The sequence below is a fragment of the Gossypium hirsutum genome, chromosome D11, assembly GCF_007990345.1.
Source record: "Gossypium hirsutum isolate 1008001.06 chromosome D11, Gossypium_hirsutum_v2.1, whole genome shotgun sequence".
Lineage (NCBI taxonomy): Eukaryota > Viridiplantae > Streptophyta > Magnoliopsida > Malvales > Malvaceae > Gossypium > Gossypium hirsutum.
In genome coordinates, this window is record NC_053447.1 from 69,891,162 (window position 1) to 69,898,803 (window position 7,642).

General features: G+C 32.6%; 1 long non-coding RNA gene across 1 annotated transcript; it reads left to right on the forward strand.

The window, feature by feature from the left end:
• Nucleotides 1-1,439: 1,439 nt before the first annotated feature.
• Nucleotides 1,440-2,973, forward strand: LOC107925708 (uncharacterized). The gene is made up of 2 exons (XR_001692044.2): nucleotides 1,440-1,957; nucleotides 2,683-2,973. It is a non-coding gene; the product is annotated as an uncharacterized lncRNA (long non-coding RNA).
• The last annotated feature ends 4,669 nt before the right edge of the window (nucleotides 2,974-7,642 follow it).

Genomic DNA, 7,642 nt, shown 5'->3' on the forward strand with positions numbered 1-7,642 from the left:
TTTTCTTTTTAGTGTATGTATCATGGTCCAGTTGATGTGGTACAAGTTTAGTTCTTTTGAGTGTGTGTGGTATGTTTTGTTGGGGCGCTTGGCTCCTATGTTTCAATGACAATAAAATATACGTCAAACAAATTTCTCACAAAAAACAAGAGTTTACAAAACGACTAGCAAACAACACTCACTTTGGTTGAAAAGCTTAGCCACTTCTTCATCACTCCCCAATCCGTTGTATAGAATGCCGGCGTCTCTCAGGTCTTTAACATCTTCGGCTTCATCGATCAATAAATCAAGGAAACACATATATAAAGTGACAGTGAAATCATTTTTGAAATCCGGACACATTTCGTAAGCTATCAAGTTCATGGTTGAATCATCGACGGTGATCGGCGGTAAACATAATTTTCCGACGAAGAAGATACGGTAGAAACGGATGTCAGTTAAACAACTTGTTTCGCTTGATTTTAACCATATCCCGGCCTTTTCAAGCTCTTTTACGTTACCAATGGTGTGTGAATGGCACCATTTTGTTCTTGTTTGCTTGCTGTCCGTAGATTCAGCGTGAGCAGACAACTCCTCCATGGTGTTTCTTATTTTTCCTTTGTCGAAAAGGAGTCTTACTCGTAGTAGATTCAGTAGGTGAATTGGATTTTGCAGCTTCCACCATTTTCTAGAGCGAAATCTGTGTCTAGTCATTGATTTATAAGTTTAATTGATCCCATATATTCATACTGTTTGATTAAATATATTATTAAAAATTTTGATTTGATTGTTTACTTCAACTAGTTTTTTTTTTTTTACTAATTCAACCTGTTTGTGTAAGTTCTCAAGTCAGCTGGTCTAATAACTTTCTTTAAACTCGTACCTCAATTAATTTTCAATTCAATCTTATTCAAATAAAATATAATATTTATTATTATATTAATGCAAAAATTTTATCATTTTAAAGATTTAATTTTTCCATTTTGAAAAGTTGGATTTGAATATGCACACTCAACAGGACAAAGGGCCAGGCGGGGTCGTTCTCAAAAATGGAAATTTATATTTTAATCCTTTTAAATTTATTAAATTATAAATTTATATAATAAAATTACACTTTAACCCTTCAAAATAAAAATAAAAAAAATCGTTCAACCTTTTTAAAAATGATGAAGTCATAAATTAATACATAAAAAAAATTTAAGAATTAGACCAAACTTGTTGATTAAGCTAGTTGGATAGAGAATCAAGTAGATATGCTTATGGGTCGAGTCGGACTCAATAAAAGATTTAGGCCCGGGCCTAGCCCACCTATATTAATTTTTTAAATATTTTTATATAATTTTTAAATATATATAATACATCAAAAATACTAAAAACATTAAAATAAATATTTCCCAATAAATTAAAAAAATTAAAAAATATGTATACTTAAATAACACTAAGGTAGACACTAAAATGATAGCAAAATAGGAAGAAAACAACAAGAAACTAGATGTGCTCATGGGCAGGGCGGCCCGGCCCGACCCGAGGGTCTGCCCGAAATATGGGAGGGTTCGGGTAAAGATATAGGCCCGAAATATGGGTTTGGGCAAAAAAACGAGGCCCGTTTAAAAAATGGGCCGGGTCTCGGGTAAAATTTTTTTGCCCGGCCCGGCCTGGCCCGAATATAATATATATATATTTTTAAAAAAACATTTCTTTTGTTTCCACTTTCCCGTAAATCCCATCCCCCCCAACTCCCCAGGCCATTTCCCCCATTTCCCTCTTCCACAAATCCCTAGCCCTACTGCCCTCCATTTTTTTTTCTCAACCTTCACCTTCGGCAGCAGTCCTCCACCGATCCACCTCCAGTCCTCCACGAACCACGTCTCCACCCATTTCCCCCATTTCCCGTTTCCCCTCTTCCACAAATCCCTAACCCCGTGCACGATCCACCTCCTCCGCTCCTCCACGGCTCCACCCATTTCCAAAATCAAAGGTTAGTTTTCTTTATTTTTTCTTTTTCTGATATTTACTGTAAATATCAGTTTGATCTATTGTAGTGGCTGTAAATATAAGTTTGATCTTCTATTGGACATCTTTACAATCGGTACCCACACATCTCTGTGAATTATTGTCCAGCTCTATGTTGTTTTATGCTTCTACTCTCGCTTGCTTCTGATTGTTTGATCTCGAAAGTGAATGTTTCACTTCTGAATAAATTTGTTTTTAAATAAATTTCAAAAGTTATTGAAAGAATATTTGAATCTGTAACCTAACTATTAGAAGTTATCATCTAAATTAATATAATAATATATTTACATTTTTAACCTCTTATAAGTAATTTTCTGTTTGGTGCTACTGCTAACTTGAAGTTCTTCCAAATAGTGTAAAATATAAATTGTAAATTGGACATCTTTTGTATTGATTATTTTATAAGATTTGGACTATACATCTGTGCACTGTGCAGTCGGTTTGGTAACGAATAGGAGTAGATAATAAAATTACCAGATTGAAAGGGAAATGGAAAAGACTGTATGTAATTTGCAGTATATTTTTCTGCTTCTTTCATGCATGCTGGTTCAACTTCACGGGTTCATTATTTCTTTGCTCTGCTACATGCAAACAAAACACTACATTTTCCTGCTTTCATGCATGCTGCCACGGTTCTGTATTTTCCTTTCTTATAAGCAATGCTCTTGTGGATATGTATGCAAAATGTAGTGATATGTCGGCAGCAAGGGATGTTTTTAGTAGGATGTCAAGAAGAGATGTTGTTTCCTGGATGTCAATTATAGTTGGGCTGCTCAGCATGGACAGGCCGAGGAAGCGTTGTCCTTGTATGATAATATGATTTTGAATGGAGTCAAGCCAAACGAAGTGACCTTTGTTGGATTGATTTATGCTTGTAGTCATGTTGGTTTAGTGAATAGAGGCCGTGAACTTTTTAAGTCTATGGTTGAGGATTATGTATTTATTTTTATATGAAAATGGTCGAATATCATTTTCTCCCTCTATTATGCTTACAAGTTACAACTAAACTTTAATCTTTATATCCTTTTACAAAAACTTTGATATTGTTATCCTTTAAAAGCATAAAAATGTAATGATATGATAAACTTTAAAATATTTAAGTTAAAAAGTTAAAAGTAATTAAATTGTGAGTTAATTGTTTGTAATTACTTGTATAATCATTTTTTATTTTTATTCTCTTTTTTTAAGAATTGATTGTTTGTAATTAAATTCAAATTAATTGTTTGTAATTAAATTTAAATTTAAATTAAAAAAATCGGGCCGGGACGGGTCAGGCCTGGGCTTCATATTTTCTCCATGGGCCGGGCCTAGGCAAAATCTTAGGCCCATATTTTGGGCCGGGCCGGGCCCGGGCTAGGAAGCGGGCTAAAATTTTTTTACAGGCTCGGCCCATGAGCACCTCTACAAGAAACTAGCATTAAAACAACAACAAAAAATAACATATTTTTGTCCTTTTGTGAATTCGGGCCGGGGCCGGGCCAAAAATATCTTACTCGAGACCCAGCCTATTTTTAAAACGAGATTTTTTTTGCCCAAGCTCATTTTTTAGATCTATATTTTTACTCAAACCTTTCTATTTTTCGGGCAGGCCAAGTGACGAAGCCCATGAGTAAGTCTAGAATCAAGCAAGATACTGGTCCAGAAGAAAAGGATAAACCAATTGAATGGAATACTGGTCCAGAAGAAAAGGATAAACCAATTGAATGGAATAGTAAAATCGATTTTTTATATTTTTAATATATCTTTAATATTTTTTTAAAATTCTATATAATTTAAACGAATGAACTATTCAACCGAAAATGAGAATCTAATCGATTCCATCACCTAGTTATAAAAATCTTTAGCACTTATAAACTCGACAAAATGATTCTTTTTTAAATTCCTTAAATTACCTGTCCTGCTGATGTGATTGTGGCTCTTTGATCTCGGCTGGGTTGACAACAGTGCCTTCGATGAACCTTTTGATTGAATCCATGAACTTTTTGCCATCCCCCGAGCTTGTAAGCAATTCAAGAACACGAAAAGGTAATTGGTTTCCAACAAGAACAGATCCGAGTACACAAATGTCAGCAAATCGTTTTTAATGAACAATTCGTTCGACTTACGATCATAATCTTGGCCGTAACGTATATAAACTGCTTGTAAAATTGCGCAGCCGTCAATGAAGAACATCCAAGCCAGTTTCTCGTTATCGTTACTATACTTCTCTAATTCCTTTGGATCATATCATTTCTTCAAGCCACCGATCTCTGTCTTCATGTTGTTGTATAAGGTATCCTTATCGACGCCAATGTTTTTGACGAAATGTGCTGCTAATTTGAGCTTGAGCTTCTCGGAATCATGAAGGGTGGGATCATCGTGGTAGAGTGGGCCGATTGATGTCACTTTCAGCTTGAAATACTTCCTGAAATCTTCGTGATGGTCAAGGGTTGATGGGACTCTTTGTATCAATGGTTTGGCTTTGGGGTCGAGTTGGTCGGCCTCGAAACCTTCGTCTAATGACCGGAGATTCCATAGTTCCTTATTGCTGCGAGTGAAGTCCGTATCCAGTATTGGAATGATCGTCTCTAGGGGATTGTTGTTGTTGTTGGTGGTGGTGGTGGTGATGATTGTCTGATCAGTGGAAACTGCTCTGCCGGGAGCTCCGACGGCGGCGCCGCCCCCTTCTTCAGTGGACGACATTTTCAGGCTGAGCGATTTGAAGTAATTAACAAGCTGATTTTGTGAACTGTTTTTGGCTGAGTGATGTTGGAAAAAGGTACGATGACGACAAATGTTTCTATAGCTTGTATAATAAGCACATGGAAAATATTTTTGTTGTAATATCAATTTCAGCCCTTAATATTTATATTCTTGTCAATTCTTATTCTTTTTAGTTGAATTTAACTCTCTATCTTTTGAAAGTGTCAAATTTTACTACGATTCTTTTAGAAAAGAGTTGAATTAATATTTTAAACAAAAATAGTGATTAAAATATTAAATTTTAAACATGATAACTCATATGACAATCTACGTATACATATTTTCTTATTTTAAAATTATTTGTTGACGTGGTATATAAGAAAAGTCATGTTATGTTAGTATAAAGTGCACATAGATTGTCACACGAGTTGTAACACGAGCACAGTTAAAAAATTAATGTTTTAGTCAATATTTCTGTTAAAGAAAAGCAATTTGACTCTTTTTTGAAATGTTAATGACTAAATTTAACTCAAAATAATAATAATAATAATAATAATAATAATAATAATAATAATAAAGAATAAAGACTAATTTGACAAAAAAAGTAAATGTTGAGGGCTAATTTAATCATTATATCTTTTTTTTAAAGTTCCACTTATATAAATACAATATAGGTTAAGGTATTTGGGAGGTCCTTATATTATGAGGATTGGATCAAATTAATCCCTCTATTGTTAAATAGATCAATTTAGTTTCTATACTCTTAAAAGAGAATCAAATAAGTCCAAAGTGCAATAAAGTTAACATTTACTATATCTTTACTCAGTAATTACTAGTAATTTTAGTACTCATCTATATGATATCTTTACCCACCATAGCTATACTATTTATCGATAGATGCACTTGCCTTTGTCGTATTTTTAGTTAATTTCGTGATACAATCATTGATCTTACTTTTCTTTTTCTCTAATAGGAGCCACTCTAATGACTTTATCACCGAATTTTGTTCCATTGGTTGCTCCAACACATCCTTTTTTTAATGAGATAAAATTAATATAGTCGATTTTTTAATTTTTTGCACAAAGACGGAAGGAAGGGGAAAACACGGCCTTGAATCCTCTAAAATTGAAAAATTGTTTTTTTACCCTTTAAATGTATAGAATTATAAATTATAATGGTAAAATTGTACTCTTCCCCCTCCTAAAAATAACAAGGCTTTAATTTAGTCTTTTAAAAAATTATAAAAATATTAACTAATACAGTGATTAAATTGCATTTTAATCCCTCAAACAAATTTCTAGCTTCACCCTTATTTTCATACCAGTAGAAATTCTAATCCGTATCAATTGTACTGACCAAAACTTTGTGCACTAACTGGTATATATATATATTATTTCTTTTACCAACTTTAAACTTTAACTAGTTAAAGAAGAAAAAAATTATTTAATAAATAATCCAAACATTGTTTAAGAACATAATAGGGATGCAACTTATCTACATTCGGATCGGGATGGATTCTTTTTTATTTTTTTTTTAAAATTCTCCTAAACAAATTAAATCGATTAATCCAAAATCTAGAAGTTACAAAATTCTCATAAAGAACAAGAGTTTACAAAAAGATAAGTAAAGAACACTTACTTCGGTTGATGTATGGTATAATAAGCCTGCAAAGCACTAAGAGTAAGTGCAGCAATGGCACCCAAAAATGCCAAAAACGTCCAAGGACTCCTAAAATAAGTATGATAACCTTGAGCTGCATAATTAATCCACATATTCTTACAATGATTATGTATTTTCTCTTTAACCCCGCTGTAAATCGTCTAGGAACCAAATCAGTGTTCATCTTATTGAAAAGTTTAGCCACCACTTCATCACTCCCCAATCTATTGTATAGTATGCCGGCATCTCTTAAGTCTTTAACATCTTCGGCTTCATCGATCAATAAATCAAGGAAACACATATAAGAAGTGACGGTGAAATTATTGTTGAAATCCGGACACATTTCGTAAGCTATTAAGTTTATGGTTGAATCATCAACGATGATCGGCGGTAACCGTAATTTTCCAAAGAAGAAGATATGGTTGAAACCGATGTCGGTTAAACAACTTGTTTCGCTTGCTTTTAACATTATCCCGGCTTTTTTAAGCTCTTTTACGGTACCAATGGTGCATGAATGTTACTGTTTTGTTCCTGCTTTGTTGATAAATCTGAGTTCAAAGAAACGCCACCACCATGGTTTGTCTTTTCTGAAAATGAGTCTTTCTCGTAATAGATGCAATAAGTGAATTCGCTCTCCTTCTTTTTGCTGCTCCCACCACCATTCACTACACCAAAATCTGTGTTAGTCGGAAGCCAAGTTATAATTTATCTTTTCTTTTTTTTCTTTTTGTTGTTGGATTTGGAATTGTTAATTTATATGAAGCTAAAATTAATATTTTCAAAATAGATAATTCAACGATTAAATTATTGACTTATAAATCTCAATTTATTTGATTTAATTAAATAAATTATTAAAAATTTCAATTCGATAACATGATTTAGTTAAAATTTTTTACTCTGTTCATATAAATTTTTAAATCGGTCAGTTTAATGACTTTCTCCGGATTGATGTCTCAATTAATTTTCAATCCAAATCGATATTAGCTAAAATACAATTTTTTATTATTGTATTAATGCAAAAATCTTACCATTTTTAAGATATTAAACTTTTCCATTTTGGAAAGTTGGATTTGAAATCATAATTTTTCATTTCTAAATAACGTATACTCAACAGGATAAATGCAAACCGACAAGCAGGGGTCGTTCCCAAAAAATAAAAATTTACATTTTAATCCCTTTAAAAATTATTAAATTATAATAAGCCCTTAAATTAAAAAAATAATTATTCAATTTTATATTAAAAAAGATAAAATCATAAATTAATAGATGGAAAAAAATTTAAGGATCAGACTATACTTGTTAATCAGGT